At 48.0% G+C, this 19,519-nt stretch overlaps 1 pseudogene across 2 annotated transcripts in view; it reads left to right on the top strand.

Moving 5' to 3' along the window:
- Positions 1-19,519, top strand: part of LOC144768055 (epidermal differentiation-specific protein pseudogene) — a 151,152-nt pseudogene that overhangs the window by 18,721 nt on the left and 112,912 nt on the right. The window contains exon 1 of one of the 2 annotated variants that reach the window (XR_013598447.1): positions 13,653-13,707. The exons of the other annotated variant lie outside the window; for it this stretch is intronic. The product of XR_013598447.1 is annotated as an epidermal differentiation-specific protein pseudogene, transcript variant X1 (transcript). Of the gene's footprint in view, positions 1-13,652; positions 13,708-19,519 lie in introns of those variants that run through there. 2 annotated transcript variants of the gene reach the window in all.

The raw sequence follows: 19,519 nt of genomic DNA, 5'->3' as shown, positions 1-19,519 counted from the left end.
GCATGATATATTCATAAAATTCATGTGAAGTTCAAATGAAACCCAAGTCCAAAAGTCAACATGGACTGATATAGAAACCATGTGTAACCAACTGGGCTCTCACTGTTTTGCAAAACATATTGGGACAAAATAAAGCCTCTCCAAATACTGAATATGTAACCCAAGTTGAAATGTCAGTCCCTTGTGTAAAAAAACTGGAAAATCAGGAGAAATAGCAATAGCAATAACAAGGCTAGCAAGCTACCCACCTGTCCGTCGATACCTCCAGCTGTAGACCAAGCCGAAGGGGAGGTATTGAACGGCAGGGCCTCTCGCTTTATATAGTGCTTCTAATTGGTGAATAGTGATGTGTTAATTCGATGCTGATTGGCACGTGGAGCGTGCGCAGGCGCAAAAAAGCGTGGTGAAACCACTAATATAAATGTTAGCACTAATTACCGCTTACTGTGCGCATGCTCATCAACAAAAACGCTTTACTAATCAGCGCGCATGTGCGCGACTCACAACGCTTTAACCGGTTGCTGGAGTATCTTAAATGTGGCCCCAGAGAACATTCCTCTACCATTGTTCTCCTTCAGAAAGGACCCTAGTCTACGAGACAGTTTGATGCACACGAGGCCCAAGATACAGTCCCATGACAACATCAACACATTATGGAATCTCCCTCCGGTCCGTGGTCACCATCCCTGCGGATCGTGTAGTGTGTGCCCACAAACACGCAAGACAGAGTCTGTAGACATTGGCTCAGGGAAGCCTTGGATTCTGAATACTCACACCAACTGTAACTCGGATAGAGTTATTTACATGAGTATGTGCCCATGCTCGCTGAGGTACATTGGCTATACCACACGGAAAATCAAATTAAGAATCAGCGAACATAAAAGCACAATTTGCTGCAACAAACAATCCACGTGTCTCACCAATCATTTCCTTGCTCTAAAACACAAGGCAGACGACATGCGGTGGCCTGTGCTAGAACGTCCATTTATTCCACCACACATAAGTGACATTTCGAGATTCCTTTTTATTAAAGAACAAAAGTGGATTTTTAAATTGAAATGTGATAGCAACGGTCTTAATGACGAGATCCCGTGGGTTTCACTATAAGCAGGCGACGACCTCTGTTATTTACATGGAGCATATCTGTCGGTTTAGAGCAGCCCAATGTCTAATTCAGGACTCACCCATCAGAAGTACAACTATATATGGAGTAGGCATACCCATCGATACACAGATAAGGTGAGTCAAGGTGATGAGTAGTCATGGCTTACACTTCTACCTGATTGACATCATTATCTTTGCAGGGGTCTCCCTCCCCTCTCACGTTTTCGTACTAGCCTTATGACGGCGATGAGTGCCTTTTTGGGAGGGTGAGTATCCCCTTGAAACTCCTTTACATTTCTACCTTGTGGCCAACAATAACATACTTTCTGTGTAATGAAGCCGGTAGTATCACCTTTGTGAGGAATTCACTTACGTGACTTCGAGATGCTTTCACAATAGGTTGTGTGTACATACTGATTCGTTAGGCCTACACACAGTACGTTATTATTATAACTATCAGCATTCACTTTATTTTGTGCTAATATCCTCCTACTGAGTCTTCCAGTATAAGTGTTTCGCAGCACATACTTTAGTTCCATTTTGACCCGAGTTAAACGCAGGGCCGCAAACACAAAGATTGTAAGACAAAGTTTTTAAGGTAGATTATGACTGTCTTTACACGGAAGACCATTGCATGGGCTGTCATGATTACATTGACTACAGGATCGTGGGTCCATTCATCTTGATCACCATGACCCGTTTTCCTTGGTTGCAATTGAGCACTGGTAAATGCCAAACACGCTTGCGCCTTCAGGAGTGCTAGTGTCTTAAGGTTTGAGCATGCGCCAGCAACTGGTTAAAGCGACGTGAGTCGCGCACATGCGCTGTGATTAGTAAAGCGTTTTCGTTGATGAGCATGCGCATAGTAAGCGGTAATGAGTGCTAACATTTATATTAGTGGCTTCACCACGCTTTTTTGCGCCTGCGCACGCTCCACGTGCCAATCAGCATCGAATTAACACATTACTATTCACCAATTAGAAGCACTATATAAAGCGAGTGGCCCTGCCGTTCGATACCTCACCTTTGGCTTGGTCTACAGCTGGAGGTACCGACGGACAGGTGGGTAGCTTGCTAGCCGTGTTATTGCTATTGCTGTTTCTCCTGATTTTTCCAGGTTTTTTACACAAGGGACTTAGATTTCAACTTGGGTTACTTATTCAGTATTTGGAGAGGCTTTATTTTGTCCCAATATGTTTTGCAACACCTTGAGAGCTCAGTTGGTTACACATGGTTTCTATATCAGTCCATGTTGACTTTTGGACTTGGGTTTCATTTGAAATTCACATGAATTTTATGAATATATCATGCAATTTCATTGCTGGTCATGCATTTTTAAGCCCTCTAGTCTATAGTCAGAATCGTTTGAACAATTAAGGTTTGAAATTTGCAGTATCATGAGGGACACTTTGGGAGTTCTTGTTTTCATTTGTGTTCCTTTATTTACCCACAAATAGAGCAGGCCTCATTCACCGAGCAGTTGCCGGGTAAGGTGAGGCATACTCCCACATAAAGCTGGGTGAGTATAACTTCATTGAATGAATCAGGTTATTCAGCATATTTTATGCTTTACCACTTATTGGGCATTTCTTTGGCTAAATCCAAGACAACTAGTAAGCTGTACAGTTGCTCAGAACATTTATGTTCACCAATCAGCAACACATATTAATTGTATCACTACAAGAAAGAAGATTGCATGCAATCCAACCTGTAACTTCTGTCCACACCAGGTTATGGTAGGGTGGTTCATAACCACTGGTGCATACATTTTCTAAGTAATGTTCTTGAATTGTTATACATACATTGTGAAAACCATTGCAGTAGCGTATCACTCTTTTAGGTCCTGACGAAAGCCGGTCATTGTTACCTTTACGGCTGAAACATGTTGACCTTCCACCTATTGCCAGAAGATAGTCATATTTTCACACTATCAGGCTGTTTTTAATCTTGACATTAGGACAATCTAAATTAAACATATTTTTTGTCCTTCTAGTTATTTTTATTGTCACATTCACTCAGCACTGCACATTATCACCACTACTTTTTTTAGAGCACTTTTGGCTGGGCCAAATACTGGCTAGAAATCTATTGCTGCATAGTTATCCAAGCTTGGTTTGTATTGTATTGTAAGGGGCATTTATAAAGCGCGCTGACACCATGGGTTTCCTGGCGCTGGCAGACTACTGGGGGACTGGGAGGGTTTAGGCAGATTGAGGGAAGAGCCAAGTTTTTAGGGATTTACGGAAAAGAGTAAGGGAATTGGAAGTTTTGAGAGAGATGGGGAAGGAATTCCAAAGTTTGGGGGCCAGAAATGCGAATCTCCGGCCTCTGGATCTGCAGAGTTTGACAGGGGGAGTGAGTAAGAGGTGCAGGTGAGAGGATCTCAGGTTCCGAGAGGGGCTGTAAGTCCTGATGAGAGATTTCAAAAAGGCAGGACAGGAACCAGATAAGGATTTAAAGGTAAGGCAGCCGATCTTAAAGGCTGCCCTCGAGGCGACGGGGAGCCAGTGCAGTTTTAGAAGGAGGGGTTTGGCGGATTGCCATTTCGGACTCCCAAAGGCCAATCTCGCCGCTTGATTCTGAACGAATTGTAGTCTGCAGAGAGATGTTTTGGGCAGACCATGATAGATAGCATTCGAGAAATCTAAGCGGGAGAGGACGAGGGCCATGATTACTTGCAGGAGAGCTTCAGGAGTGAGGAGATAAGCCACCTTCCTGATCCTGCGCAGCTGGAACATGCAGGAGGAGACAACTGTCCCCACCTGAGGCCCGAGGGAGAGACCGGAGTCAATAGTAATCCCTAGACTTTTTACCGAGGCCACAGGGGTGGGGGGAAGGCCAAGTTCTGCCGGCCAAAAATGCGGACCCCAGTGGGTAGAGATCTTACCAGGGAGGAGGAGCTCCGTCTTTCCGGGATTCAGTTTAAGCTGATTTTGACTCATCCACAATAGGATGTGGGACATGACAGCCTGAAAGTTGGGGATAGCAGAAGGGGAATCAAGAGGGAAGATGAGTTGTAGGTCGTCCGCCTAATTGAAGACGGTGACGTCCCACTGCCTCAAGGAAAAAAGAAGGGGTCGAAGATAAAGATTGAAAAGAAGGGGGGACAGAGAGGAGCCCTGAGGGACCCCACAGGGCAGGTGCTCCCGAGGAGCTCTAAAAGTGCCCAGGCTAAGGGTCTGAGACCTCCCGGTCAGGAAGGATTTGACCCATGCCAACGCCAGGCCCTGGATGCCAGCTTGCTCGACACGGTGGAGAAGGATGTTGTGGTCCACCGTGTCGAAGGCAGCCGACAGATCTAATAAAACCAGGGCCTGGGAGGTACCCTTGTCAGCACCGTCTCTCAGGGCATCCAGCACGGCCAAGATGACAGTCTCCATAGAGTGGCCGGGTCTGAAGCCGGCCTGGTTAGTCTCAAGAAAGGTGGAGTTCTCAATAAACTGTGAGAGGCAGGTGGTGACATGGGCTTCCAGAATTTTGGAGAAAAAAGGCAAGAGAGAGATGGGGCGGTAATTCGCCGGGACGGCGGGATCAGCCCCAGGCTTCTTCAGTAGAGGCACCAACACGGCCTCCTTGAAGGAGCGGGGTACCGTACCGGACGACAAAGAAGAATTCAGCAGGGGAAGGATACAATCAGGTAAAGAGTGGCAGATATTTCGTAATATGGTGGGGGGACAGCAGTCGTCTGGGGATCCAGATTTAACGCGGGTGGCCAGTGTGGCCAAAGCGGTAGGGTCTAAGAGCGGGAAAAGTGTGAGAGAAAAAGCATTATGGGGGGGAGAAGCAGAGCCAGCGCCAGGGGGGATAGTCGGAATGGTATCTTTGATCGAGGCAATTTTTTGGACAAAGAAAGTGCTCAGCGCGTTACATGATTCTTGTGTGGGGGCCTGAGTCGGAAGTGTCCTAGGATCAGAGGTAAATTCATTGAGGATTTTAAAAATCTCCTTAGACTTGCAGGGGGCAGATAAAATTTTGTCTGAGGCATAAGCTTTTTTGGCGGCGGAAATAGCAGTTTTGTACTCGTTCCGCGCAGCCACATATGCACTTCTGCTAGATAAGCAGTAGTCTCTCCTCCACCTGCGCTCGAGTCGGCGGAGTTCTAACTGCAAAGTCTTAAGGTGAGGGGTAAACCATTTATGGGAATGATAGTGTCGGGATCGGGGAAACTTGGTTAAAGGTGCGAAAGTATCACTGGCTATAGTGAGCCAGTCAGAAACTTGTCCCTGAAGCTCGTCAGTACTTGAGTCAGTGGGGAACAGAGGACGGGTAAGAGAGAGATGAGATAAGAGTTTGGAGGAGTCGGCGACTCTCCACTTGCGTGCGGTGCCGCCCTCCTGCAGTGGGGTCCTGATTTGGCCGACGGCCGAAAAGGTGATGTCAATTAGGAAATGATCGGACCACACACAAGGTGTTATGAGTGGGCAGGAGGACTTGACCCCGTGAACCCAAATGTGGTCAAGGATATGGCCACCGCTATGAGTGGCAGACCTGACTAGTTGTGTAAAATCCAAGCTCGAAAGAGCCTCGAACAGTTCGGTGGCGTGGGGGCCGGCATCCTCATTCTGGAACCAGTAATTAAAATCCCCGATGATGATAGTACGGGGGGAAGAGGTGGCAAGGTTGGTTAACTGTTCAATAAAGGAGGAAGGGAAGGAAGGCATGGGGTAAGGGGGACGGTAAAGTACCATAAGGGTAACTGCGCCTACCTCGGTCCCAAGACGGAGGACCAGGTTATCCACATCGGGGAGGGTCATATTGGCAGAGGCAATGATCTTGAGATTCTTCCGTATTACCGCTGCCACCCCTCCACCGGAGCGGCCTCCAGGGCGGTTGGTATTCAGCAGAAAGTAGTCAGGAGGTAGTGCGGCAAGGATGTCGGGGAGGGAGTCGTCAGTGAGCCAGGTCTCAGATAGTAAAAGGACATCTGGCTTCTCTCTCATAAGAAGGTGGAAAATATCGGCTTGATGCCTGACCATGGAGCGAGTGTTGAGGTATAATACCCGGAGCTGCGACTCGGCAGGGACCGGAAGGGTGGGAAATGACGACGGCCCCAGCGAAGGGGAAAAGTGACCTGGAATCCCCAGTGAGGAGATCCTGGTCCAGGTCTCGGGAGGTAGAGGGCAGGCAAAGGTTTGTAGACTCATTAGAGTGGAGCGGGAATAAGAGATGGCAGGGGCAGCGTCCCTGGCCCCTGGGCCCGTCCGGCCGCGGACGGGCGCAGACGGGCTTAACTCTGGCGCAACTCCGGCGCGTCTACGGCGCGCCCGCTGCGCTCGTCCGCTGCGCTGACGCATGAGGGACGTTTAAATAGGCTGGTGACGAGGGAGGTGGGAGGAGTCAGCAGGGTGGGATGGGAGGGGTTAAAAATTGAGTCAATGGCGTCCAGCGCTAGTAGTCAGCTCTGACAAGGAAGCTGCTCTCAATCAGCAGAGAAGAAGGTATTAAAAACGAGGTCACAGCGCCCAGCGCGCGCAAGCCCTCTGCCACAGGGCTGCTCGACTGCACAGGAGTGAAAAGGGGCGGAGCCTAAATAGGCTGGTGACGAGGGAGGTGGGAGGAGTCAGCAGGGTGGGATGGGAGGGGTTAAAAATTGAGTCAATGGCATCCAGCGCTAGTAGTCAGCTGGAACAGGGAAGCTGCTCTCAATCAGCAGAGAAGAAGGTATTAAAAACGAGGTCACAGCGCGCGCAAGCCCTCTGCCACAGGGCTGCTCGACTTCACAGGAGTGAAAAGGGGCGGAGCCTAAATAGGCTGGTGACGAGGGAGGTGGGAGGAGTCGGTGGGATGGGAGGGGTTAAAAATTGAGTCAATGGCGTCCAGCGCTAGTAGTCAGCTGGGACAAGGAAGCTGCTCTCAATCAGCAGAGAAGAAGGTATTAAAAACGAGGTCACAGCGCCCAGCGCGCGCAAGCCCTCTGCCACAGGGCTGCTCGACTGCACAGGAGTGAAAAGGGGCGGAGCCTAAATAGGCTGGTGACGAGGGAGGTGGGAGGAGTCAGCAGGGTGGGATGGGAGGGGTTAAAAATTGAGTCAATGGCGTCCAGCGCTAGTAGTCAGCTGCACAGCTATGTTTGGCTGCACAGATTCTCTACCTTCATCTCCCAGATGATGATGCTCCACCAGGGTGATGGGCTGATGGGATTTGTTTCCGAGCCAGGTGCTACTCAAATCGTGACTGTGTAATGTTGTTGTCTTCTTAGGCATTTGTACAGCTTATGTTGAGTTGACTTGTAGTCTCCTGGTAATAATTTTATATCCAAAAAGGACATGTTACTATCGTGTTGGTCACTGGCGAATTACCTGGTTTGTGAATAAAAGGCTACGCCATGAATAAGACACTCTGATTCTGAGAGTTCTTGGGCCATTGGGAGGAGTGAATGTCACGTTGTGCGTGTACTATTCTTAACCAGATTATGCATGGGTCAAACAGAATTGTTTTTTTTAACTCGGATTACTGTTGACAGGGAAGCAGTTGAATTACAGAAATCTGCTGTTCATTCCCAGTGTCTGACCAAAACTGTTCCCTTAATTGAGCCATATTGGACATGGTTAAATAATGTGTATCACCACCAGCTTTTAATCGGGTTCAGAATGAATCTTTTCTTGCCATTAATCAGTTTTCCTAAGGACTGGGCTGCTCAAGGTAGCCTTGGTTCATGTGAGTGTGACAATATCTCGGCACAGACCAATGTACCTTCAGTTTTGTTCTGCTGTTTTTATGCTTTTCCTAAGAGAAAATGTTTAATTCTGCTCCTAAAGTCTCTCAAATGTAATCAAGTAAGGTCTGCCATGTGGTTTCTTTTTATGCTTAGGAATATTCGAACTTGGGCGAATGTATGGTTCTTTTAAAGCAGCATTGTTAAATTATGAGTGCCTCTGTTTGGGTGGAATATCTGATTTTTTTGATTGTTGTTGAAATTTGTTTGATTTTTGATTGAAAAGATCCATCTCTTGCCCAGGTAAATTGGCAGTGTGCTAATGTTTATTACATTGTGGTTATGCACTTTGTACCTTTTTTCTGCTTTGTCAAGGTAATTTTATGCTGTTATGAACTGTAACTTAGATTGGAGAGATAGATATGTTTCTCAGGAAGAATGGGTGTTTGCCAATGTTTATTGTACTATGGAAGTGTACTTTGTCTTTTTTCTCCTATTGTCGCTGAATTGTTTTATAATACTGTATTGATTGTTTGGTTTTATTTTATTTTATGGGCACTTGTATAGCGCATGGCTACCTGGAAGCATTCCCAGTGCTGCAGTCGTTACTTGGAGGTATGATCTCTTTATGGAAAAAGCCAGGTCTTTAATTGTTTTCGGAACTTCAGATGGTTTGTCTCGGTCCGTAGGTGTAGTGGGAGGGCATTCCAGAGTTTGGAGGCATTGAGTGAAAATAGCCTTCCGCCAGTTCTGGCCTTCTTGATCCTAGGGACCACAGCAAGATGGAGTTCATTTGATCGGAGTTTCCTGTCAGCCCTGTAAGGGCGAATCATAGCATTTGTAATTAAGGGTCCACTTCCATTCAGCGCTTTGTGGGCTATGCAGAGAGCCTTACAGTGTATTCTCTCCTGTACTGGAAGCCAGTGAAGAGAGCGTAGTGCAGGTCTTGCTGAGCAGCGGTTGGGGGTGACAATGAGCAGCCTCGCAGCACAATTCTGTATGACCTGCAATTTTGAAATCACCTCCTTTGCGGCACCTAAATAAAGAACATTTCCATAATCCAATCTGGACAGAATTAGGGCTTGGGTTACTAGTCTTTTTGCTGTGGGCTAGGATGGCTCAGAGATACAACCAACTGTGTATCGTCGGCGTATGTCACCATGTGGATCCCAAAGAAGGACACTACTTCTGCCAACGGAGCGAAATAGGTATTAAAAAGGGTGGGACTCAGTGAGGAGCCCTGTGGGACTCCACACTTTAAGGGCATGGGCCATGAGTTGCCCCCAAAGAATGGAAGGATCTCCCCTCTAGGAAGGACTGCAGCCATAATAGGACTGTTCCCGTCACTCCTACACTCCTGAGGTGGTGAATGAAGACACAGTGGTTAACCGCGTCAAAAGCCGCACTTAGGTCAAGGAGGATTATTGCTGCTGCTCCTCCTGCATCCAGTATTTTACTTGTTTTTTCCACCACTGATAGAATAGCAGTTTCCATCCCTTGACCAGGGTGGGAGCCCATTTGGGAGGGGTGGAGAACACCGTTGGTTTCAAGATATCAGCTAGAGTGCGATTCGCATGTTCCTCCACTATCTTGCTGATTCCAGGCAGGAGCGAGATGGGGCGGTAGTTACCTAGACCAGTTGGATCCAGGTTAGACTTTTTAACAGTGCATGCACCATTGCCCTTTTCCACTCAGGGGGCACCACGCCCATATCAAATGAAGCATTAATCAGACAGATGGCCGTAGGGGCAATGGTTGATCCGACCAGAGACACGATGTTGGGAGGTGCAGGGTCTAATGGCGATCCACTTTTTACTGATGACAATATGGCTAGGGAAAGTTCCTGATTTAGCAAGAGGAAGGTCACTGGTTCGTGTTTTTCTGATTGCCCATCATCATTCCTGTGCATGATTGGAATGTTCCTGTCTTCTTGGGGGAGGTGCTTAAGAATGCTCTGGACTTTAGTCGAGAAAAATTTGGCCAATTTCGTGCAACGAAGACTTGAGGTATCTGGCCGGGCCGGGGGCTTTCATTAGCTTTGTAGCAATGTGGAAGATTTCTCTGGGGAAGTTGCCAGCCGATACGATCTTTCCCTCATAATAAGAGGCTTGAACAGTTTTTATTTTGGCTTTGTATCGGCGTATGGCTGTCCTATATTCCGTTTTTTTCTGAGGGAGAAGTCTTTCCTCCACATTCTTTCTGCTTTTTTGCACTGTTATTGTAAAGTGCATAATTTGGGGGTGTATCACTGGGCCTTGTTGGGGCCAGTTTTCTTCTGGGTTGAAACTTTCGTGAGCACCAGATCAAGTGACCCCTTAATCCAGTTACAATTTTTTTTCTTAGCTATTGTGGGGTCAGTGACGGGACTTGATAGGGCCGTTTTCCGTTTTGATGTCCACCTCTCTAGAGGGAGTTTGGACCACGGTCGGATTTGGGAACGTAAACGTGTGGCACATGGCGTCGTGTTAGGTTGTGCCCAAAGAAAGGGGATCCAAAAGTGTTCTGACCATGGGAGGGGGATGGGTTTTTTCCCTTCCAAATTTGAAAAGATGGGGTCAAGAAGATGTCCTTTTTCGTGGGTTGCTAGCAAGACCTTCTGAGTCAGTTGGTAGGTCAGTAGGTCTTGAGCCAGTTCTGTTGCTAGTGGATCTGAGGGGTCATTAAAATTCAGATTAAAATCCCCAAGGAGGGTGAAGTTTGCAGCGAGACTAGCAAGATCGCCTGCTGTTTCTGACAAAGTTTTTACCAAATTGGCCTATCGCCCCAGGTGGGCGATAGATGAGGATGCCAGAGAACGTAAGGGTAGGTGCGAATTCAATCACAAAATGGGACTTCTCACAGTCTGTCAACGGACTGCCTATCAAGCGGCAGGTCAGGAGATCCTTATAAATGATGGCAATCCCACCACCCTTACCTATCCCTCTGTCCATCCTCTGAATCGAGTAACCTGGGGGAGAGCTTGGACAATATCCGTCTCTGAGCTAGTATTGAGCCAAGTTTCCGTGAGGAATAAGACTTCAGGGGCTTTGTCGTTTAAAAATATAGAATTTTCACTTGTGTGCTTGGGCAGGGAACTGCAATTAAGTAAGAATAATTGATATACTTTCCCAAGGAGTGTGGGGGGTATAGATATGGAAGGTTTGCACTGGCACTGGGGGCACTTATCTTGGGATGCCTGAATTGAGACAGAATGTACACATTTTGGCCCAAGGATACAATTCAGTAATTTAAGCTGCGCACTAGTATAATGATACTGACCTAGGGGAGAAGTAACAGGGCTACTGGCCCCTGGACCCGGACGGGTGTGGACGGGCGCAGACGTGCTTGCCTCTGGCGCGCAAGTGGTTTGGCCGCTGCTCGTGTCTGCTGCGCTAGTTTATCAAAACAAGGGAAACCCAAAAGGATTAAGACTAGGGTCCTTGGGCAATAATCTATTGTACAGAACAGGGGACCCTAGTAATAAAGGATCACATAGATAATAGACATATACTGAATAGTATATATGACCTTTGTCCAGCCGGACAGGTTTTTTATTTTTCAATTTTAAGTAATGAGTTTGAATATATAACACACATTAATACAAAAGTGGGCACAACCTGTGACCCACAAGGGACAAGACAGAACAAGTGACACAACAATTATGTAGAAAACGCACAAAAGCGGTCTGTACTTATTATTTAGTTTTACAGACTAGAATTCAATCATCGCAACCCATTGTTGTTCACAATTCAAGAGATCAAACCAACATATGGTGCAATTAAGTCGACGACGTTTCGATGCAGTTCAAAGATACATGCATCATCATCAGGACAGAAAGTAGTATGTCATGTTTGTCTAGAGAGTCTATTTTAGTTAAAATGCCTCTATTGCGATTTACATAATGTTACATGCACGTTTAAAAGAGAAAAAGAATGGGAGAAAAAAACATGGACAAAAGATTATTCAATAGAGAAGACTAGGCATGAGTGCATTTTGTATTTTCAACTTACATCATTCATCAGCAGGCTTGTAATTGCTGTATCAGAATTTCAAGTGACATAGTGAAAAATAACGACTGTCTGGGAGTTCGATTTAGTGCATTTGGGCACATGCTAGTGACCATAAAACCGGGAGAAGGTGTCGGTTATATGGTTTACTTAAAAAAACGACGCAGTGAAAGGAGTAAGTGCTTCCAGCCTTATACGATAGTTTGGGGATAGGCTTTGAGGAAACAAGCACATGCTTGTGGTTTTAATGAAGCAAGAATGGCAATGTGCATTTGAATTTTTGAAAAAACTGACGCAGTGAGGAGAGAATGTGATATTAACGGCGCAGTGTGTGGAGCAAGTGAGGGTCCAGGCAGGTACAAATAAATAGTGCGTGAAGTGTAGGGATTAAAAGAAAACGCATTACTCATGGCAGTTAACTCATACGAACTAAGTTGAGACCCTTTGGCATATTTAGAAATTCAACTTAAATCATTCATCAGCAGGCTTATAAATGCTGTATCAGAATTTAAAGTGACATAGTGAAAAATAACGACTGTCTGGAAGTTCGAATTGGTGCATTTGAGCACATGCTAGTGACCATAAAACCGGGAGAAGGTGTCGGTTATATGGTTTACTTAAAAAAAAACGACGCAGTGAAAGGAGTGAATGCTTCTAGCCTTATACGATAGTTTGGAGATAGGCTTTGTGGAAACAAGCCCATGGCAGTTACCTCGTAGGAACTCGGTTGAGACCCTTTGGCATATTTAGAAGTTCAACGCGGACAAGTATCTATTGAGAACCGAAATACAGCCATTAGATTATATATCGTATTTAACGGTGCAGACAGTGCTCATAAGGGCAGAAATATGTACTCACGATAACTTCGTTGTCGAGTAGAATAATACGGGGAAACTGAGAAAAGATATAATAATCAGCCTGACGCTTACACTGGAAAGTAAAAATGCCGTGTAACATCACAGAACTTACTTAGTTTGGTAGCTCGAGACGTATGCTTGTGGCGGTCCGATTATCCATATTGGATTTCTAGAAGGAAATTGGGCATACATGAGCTGGGCATAATAAGCTATATTTAATCTAGGATAGGCAGTGGTCAGGAGCAGTACTTACATGTTAGTACAGCATGATAGCAGGACGGTGGGGTTCTGGCGGTGATCGCTGCTTGGCGGAGGGAGGAGTCTGATAATTATAGTCGAGGGAGGACTGCGTGCAGGGATCAGTGACTAAGGCGGCCATCTTGTAGTGGTGACTGTGATTCAAGCCCCAGTGAAGTGAAAAGTGCTCAGTGAACATTTAGTGACATATCAAAAAATGCATTTCAGCTAAAGACTACATTTGTACCATACACCAAAAACTGTGTAATTTTTTCATAACAAGGAGGTCCAATCTTCAACTCTGTTGAGCCCCTTTCATATACTGTCCGTTTTCAGGATCCAATGAAGCTCGACCTTATTTAGAATTTGCGAAATGTCTGCTCCTCTTGGGGGTGCTTTGACTTGTGTAATCACAGTACATTTGAAGTCATTCTCTGAGTGCCCTTTTTCGATAAAATGTTCTACCAAGGGTGCATTAGCAGTTTGACAGCGGATTCGGCTTCTATGTTGTCCCATCCGCAGCTTGAGCTGAAATGCATTTTTTGATATAGCTTGAAACAACCTGCAACAGTGGTCATCATTAGAGCCTGTGTAGTTACAGGTAAAAGGGTTATTACCCAAACAGCTCCTGCTGAGCCAGGTCTGTCTAGAACCAGCAACCTTTAACCCCCTACATTCGACCAATAAATATTTTCCAAGGAATTAAAATGTTGTATTGATTAACTAGAGAACTGTGAGTCACTCAACAGGTGGTATGATTGAAGAGGGGGTGTATTGCCAAGGAGCCTGGGAGGGGCTTGAGACAGTCTTATATAAATTGGGTGCCTGGCAGGGAAATGTGAGAGGCGCAAGACACAGTCATCACCTGGTGAGTACCCTGCATGTTTGATTGTAGTTTGGTTCACTATGATATTCTCAGAGGGAGATCTTTTACAGGAGAAGTAGGTGTGCAAATAGATTCCAATTGTTCTATCTAAGGCTCTGTGCATGCATCCTACTGACATACACACGCACACATTACACACATCACATCCATACACATCATACATATAGACAGATGTACACACAAACATACTCACAAATTACACAAAGATTCAAACATATGCAAAAACATACACAGAACCATAGGGGCAGATATATTATTCAGACTGAAAAACAAAACAATCTATATCTATATCAGTGGTCGAAGTGGGGGGAAAAAAGTAGGGGAACTGTGGGTGGAGCATCAGGAGGCAGGAATAACCAGAGGATTGCATCAGTGGGAGGAGTCAGAAGTGAGGCTAAAAAGAGCAAAACATACCGATTTTTAGTATGTTTGGCATCCACAACCAATGGATACACGTTTATTTAAGGTTTAATATATTAGTTAATTACATTAAAGTACATTTACAATGTGGGATACATTTTCAATCACAGAATGGCCCAATTACGCTTATAAGAGGAACCAGGTGTCGTTTGTCTCTGAGCCATGCCGGTTCTTTCATCAGCACTTCTCTTGCCTTTTCCTAACCATTTGTGAACATAAAATTTGGGAGTAAATTCTATGACAGGAGGGCCTACATGTTGGGGAGCACTGTTGAGTACATCATTCAGTACCCCTCGGTCAATGCAAAATTGTAGTCCTACATTTTTTATGTGCTTCACGCAACATGTAATGAAGCCAGCATTAGATGCCTTCTGGTTTCCTGTTATTGTATCTAGAAATAGCACTCAAAATGAATATACACACCTAAAACAACCCAGACCTGTTGGTTTTGCAGATGCTTTTAGCATTATCAGATGAATGAGATACAATTAATATATTAGTAGTTTGTATAATTACTACTCAAGTTAGTTAGCATGAGAATTGCAAATGCATCAATTCTGAAATTATGAGACTCAAACAGTGGTAGTCAGAAATAGGTAGTGTTCCTCGGATTATCTCAATCAGTTATTTTCTCCCCTTGAGACTACTATCCTCTGCAATCACTATTAGACACCTTCATCCTTTGTCTCTCCAAAAGCACTGTAGGTGTCTAGAAATACCACCCAACAGAGACAGCATGAGGAAGGTCAAACATGAATGGCAAAATATCCTAATTTGCAAATCTTTTCCACATAATTATGGCTCTGCCATATTTTCCACATAATACATCATCAGCCGCATAATCTGATGGTTTTAACAAAAAAATTGTATGTAGCTCAAATGGATCAAAACACGTGACTTGTGTTGCTGTGAAGTAGAAAACCCTTTACAAAGGTTGACTGGTCACTGTTGTCAGGGGCGTAACAAACGCCCCCGCAGCCCCCGCAGTGCGGGGGGCCTCACTCTCTACAGTTACTGAAGGGGGCCCCAGGGGGCCCCGGTCCCTTCAGCTCTTCTGGGAGCTGTGAGAGAGGCTTGCACTGAAGCAAGCCTCTCTCCCTCTGAGTCTGAAGCAGGTGCAGGCTGAGCCCCTCGCCCCCTCCCTCTGACTGACTGACAAGAGAAACAAAGTATCAATATACATTGTTTCTCTTAAGTCAGAGCCAGAGGCAGGCCCGGAAAGAGGAGGGGGTGGGGGCCCAGAGACAGCAGTCTCCACGGCTCCTGTGAGGCAGCACAGAGCCCGACCCCCACTCTCTCCTCTCATAAGCAAAGCAAGCCCACCCACAAGAGAAGAGACAGGGCCAAGGATGGGGTGGGGGCCCCACCCCACAGGAGAAGAGGAGGGACAGGGCCAAGGATGGGGTGGGGGCCCCACCCCACAGGAGAAGAGGAGGGACAGGGCCAAGGATGGGGTGGGGGCCCCACCCCACAGGAGAAGAGGAGGGACAGGGCCAAGGATGGGGTGGGGGCCCCACCCCACAGGAGAAGAGGAGGGACAGGGCCAAGGATGGGGTGGGGGCCCCACCCCACAGGAGAAGAGGAGGGACAGGGACAAGGTTGGGGTGGGGGCCGCACCCCGTAAGAGAAGAGAAGAGACAGGGACAAGGTTGGGGCCGCACCCCGTAAGAGAAGAGAAGAGACAGGGACAAGGTTGGGGCCGCACCCCACAGGAGAAGAGAAGAGACAGGGACAAGGTTGGGGCCGCACCCCACAGGAGAAGAGAAGAGACAGGGACAAGGTTGGGGTGGGGCCCCAGAGAGCAGAAGGCAGCACATAGCAGTGCTCGGGACCGGACAAGGGTGGGAATGGGGGCCCCCAGAGAGAGCATTCTCCAGAGCAAAGCTCACATGAGAAGGGACGAGGCAGCAAAATGGTGCCCTCAGGTAAGCACTCTTGTTTGAAGCACCATGTGGGCGTCTGCAGGGAGAGGGGAAGGGGGGCCGAGGAGGGTGCAAGGCAGGGGGGAGAAGGGTGCAAGGCAGAGGGGAAAAGGGTGCAAGGCGGAGGGGAGAAGGGTGCAAGGCGGAGGGGAGAAGGGTGCAAGGCGGAGGGAAGAAGGGTGCAAGGCGGAGGGAAGAGGGGTGGAAGGCAGAGGGGGAGAAGGGTGCAAGGCAGAGGGGAGAAGGGTGCAAGGCAGAGGGGGAGAAGGGTGCAAGGCAGAGGGGGAGAAGGATGTAAGGCAGAGGGGGAGAAGGGTGCAAGGCAGATGGGGAGAAGGGTGCAAGGCAGAGGGGGAGAAGGGTGCAAGGCAGAGGGGAGAAGGGTGCAAGGCAGAGGGGGAGAAGGATGTAAGGCAGAGGGGAGAAGGGTGCAAGGCAGAGGGGAAAAGGGTGCAAGGCGGAGGGGAGAAGGGTGCAAGGCGGAGGGAAGAAGGGTGCAAGGCGGAGGGAAGAAGGGTGCAAGGCGGAGGGAAGAGGGGTGGAAGGCAGAGGGGGAGAAGGGTGCAAGGCAGAGGGGGAGAAGGGTGCAAGGCAGAGGGGGAGAAGGATGTAAGGCAGAGGGGGAGAAGGGTGCAAGGCAGATGGGGAGAAGGGTGCAAGGCAGAGGGGGAGAAGGGTGCAAGGCAGAGGGGAGAAGGGTGCAAGGCAGAGGGGAGAAGGGTGCAAGGCAGAGGGGGAGAAGGGTGCAAGGCAGAGGGGGAGAAGGATGTAAGGCAGAGGGGGAGAAGGGTGCAAGGCAGATGGGGAGAAGGGTGCAAGGCAGAGGGGGAGAAGGGTACAAGGCAGAGGGGAGAAGGGTGCAAGGCAGAGGGGGAGAAGGATGTAAGGCAGAGGGGGAGAAGGGTGCAAGGCAGATGGGGAGAAGGGTGCAAGGCAGAGGGGGGAGAAGGGTGCAAGGTGGAGGGGAGAAGGGTGCAAGGCAGAGGGGAGAAGGGTGCAAGGTAGAGAGGAGATGGGTGCAAGGCAGAGGGGGAGAAGGGTGCAAGGCAGAGGGGGAGAAGGGTGCAAGGCGGAGGGAGAAGGGTGCAAGGCGGAGGGGAGAAGGGTGCAAGGCAGAGGGGGAGAAGGGTGCAAGGCAGAGGGGAAGAAGGGTGCAAGGCAGAGGGGAGAAGGGTGCAAGGTAGAGGTGAGAAGTGTGCAAGGCAGAGGGGGAGAAGGATGCAAGGCGGAGGGGAGAAGGGTGCAAGGTGGTGGGGAGAAGGGTGCAAGGTGGAGGGGAGAAGGGTGCAAGGCAGAGGGGAGAAGGGTGCATGGTCGAGAGGAGAAGGGTGCATGGTCGAGAGGAGAAGGGTACAAGGCAGAGGGGAGAAGGGTGCCAGGCAGAGGGGAGAAGGGTGCAAGGCAGAGAGTAGAAGGGTGCAAGGAAGAGAGGAGAAGGGTGCAAGGCGGAGGGGAGATGGGTGCAAGGCGGAGGGGAGAAGGGTGCAAGGTGGAGGGGAGAAGGGTGCAAGGCAGAGGGGAGAAGGGTGCAAGGCAGAGGGGAGAATGGTGCAAGATAGAAAAGGGTGCAAGGCGGAGGTGGAGAAAGGTGCAAGAGGGAGGGCAAGAAGGGTGCAAGGCAGAGGGGAGAAGGGTGCAAGGGGGATGGGGATGAAGTTAAAAATGTGCTCCCCCTGGAAACATTTCTGCGGATGCCCATGTGAGGGAGAGTGGGAGAGAGTGGAGAGAGAGAGAGAGTAGAGAGAGAGAGTGGAGAGAGAGAGTGGAGAGAAACAGTGGAGAGAAACAGTGGAGAGAAAGGGAGTGGAGAGAGGCAGTGGAGAGAGAGAAGACAGTGGAGAGAAGGTGGAGATAGACAGTGGAGAGAGACAGTGGAGAGAGAGTGGAGAGAGCATGGCGAGACACTGGAGAGAGAGTGTGGAGAGAGAGACAGTGGAGAGAGAGAGAGCGGAGAGAGAGACCGTTGAGAGAGCGTGGAGAGAGAGAGTGGCGAGAGAGAGAGAATAGAGAGAGGGTGGAGGGAGACAGTTTAGAGAGAGTGGAGAGAGAGAGTAGAGAGGGAGTGGAGAGAGAGAAGGGAGAGAGAGAGAGAAAGAGAGAGAGAGTGGAGAGAGAGACAGAGGAGAGACAGTAGAGATAGAGGGGACAGAGTTGAGAGAGTGAATGGAGAGAGTGTAGAGAGAGTAGAGACTGACTGACTGAGTCAGAGACTAAATACTGACTGACCGAGAGACTGACGGACTGAGAAACTGACTAAGAGAGAGAGAGACTGGCTGACTGAGAGAGTGACTGACTGACTGACAGAGAGAGAGACTGATTGAGAGTGAGACTGACTGACAGAGAGAGAGAGACTGACTGACTGAGACTGACTGAGGTAGAGAGAAACTGACTGAGAGAGAGACTGAGAGAGAGACTGACTGACCAAGAGATAGACTTATTGACTGTGAGAGAGACTGACTGAGAGAGACTGACTGAAAGAGAGACTGGCTGAAAGAAAGACTGACGGAGAGAGAGAGAGACTGACTGACAGAGACTGACTGACAGAGAGAGAGAGACTGACTGACTGAGGTAGAGAGAGAATGACTGACTGAGAGAGACTGACTGACTGACTGGGAGAGAGAGAGAATGACTGGGAGAGAGAGAGTCTGACTGACAGAGAGAGAGACTGACTGAGAGAGAGACTGACTGACAGAGAGAGAGACTGGCTGCCAGAGACTGAGAGAGAGAAAGAGACTGACAGAGAAAGAGAGACTGACCAACAGAGAGAGAGAGAGAGAGAGAGACTGACTGACAGAGAGAGACTCACAGAGAGAGACTGACAGAGAGAGAGACTGACTGACAGAGAGGGTCACTGACTGACAGAGAGAAGAGAGGCTGACTGAGAGAGAATGACTGACTGAGAGAGACTGACAGAGGGAGAGAAAGACTGTCTGGAAGACTGACTGACAGAGAGAGAGACTGAGAGAGAGAGACTGAGAGAGAGAGCCTGACAGAGAGACTGACAGTGAGAGGGACTGACAGGGAGAGGGACTGACTGACTAAGAGAGAGACTAACTGACTAAGAGAGAGACTGACTGACTGACAGACTGAGAGAGAGAGAGACTGACTGACTGACTGACTGACTAAGAGAGACTGAATGACCGAGAGAGATAGACTGACTGACTGAAAGAGAGATACTGACTGACAGAGAGAGAGAGAGACTGTGATGGAATTGGGGTCAAAGTATGAAGCTATGCAATGCCTCTTGCTATTGTCTAATAAAAATGTATTATCAAAATGTGCTCTTTGTAGTTACATCTGCTTTTGAAATACTGCATTGAAGCATTGTCCAATGTTTTAAAATGGAAATGAGAAGGAGCAGTGGATGCACTTTTGTCAAAACTGAACCATGAGTGGGCCCGATGTTGTATATTATGACAGGAGTCTGCATCAGGAAACCCACCTAAAATTGG

This window comes from Lissotriton helveticus, chromosome 7 (assembly GCF_964261635.1).
Source record: "Lissotriton helveticus chromosome 7, aLisHel1.1, whole genome shotgun sequence".
Classification (NCBI taxonomy): domain Eukaryota; kingdom Metazoa; phylum Chordata; class Amphibia; order Caudata; family Salamandridae; genus Lissotriton; species Lissotriton helveticus.
Note: the sequence above shows the minus strand (reverse complement) of the source record. Positions and strands in the feature narration are given on the sequence as shown.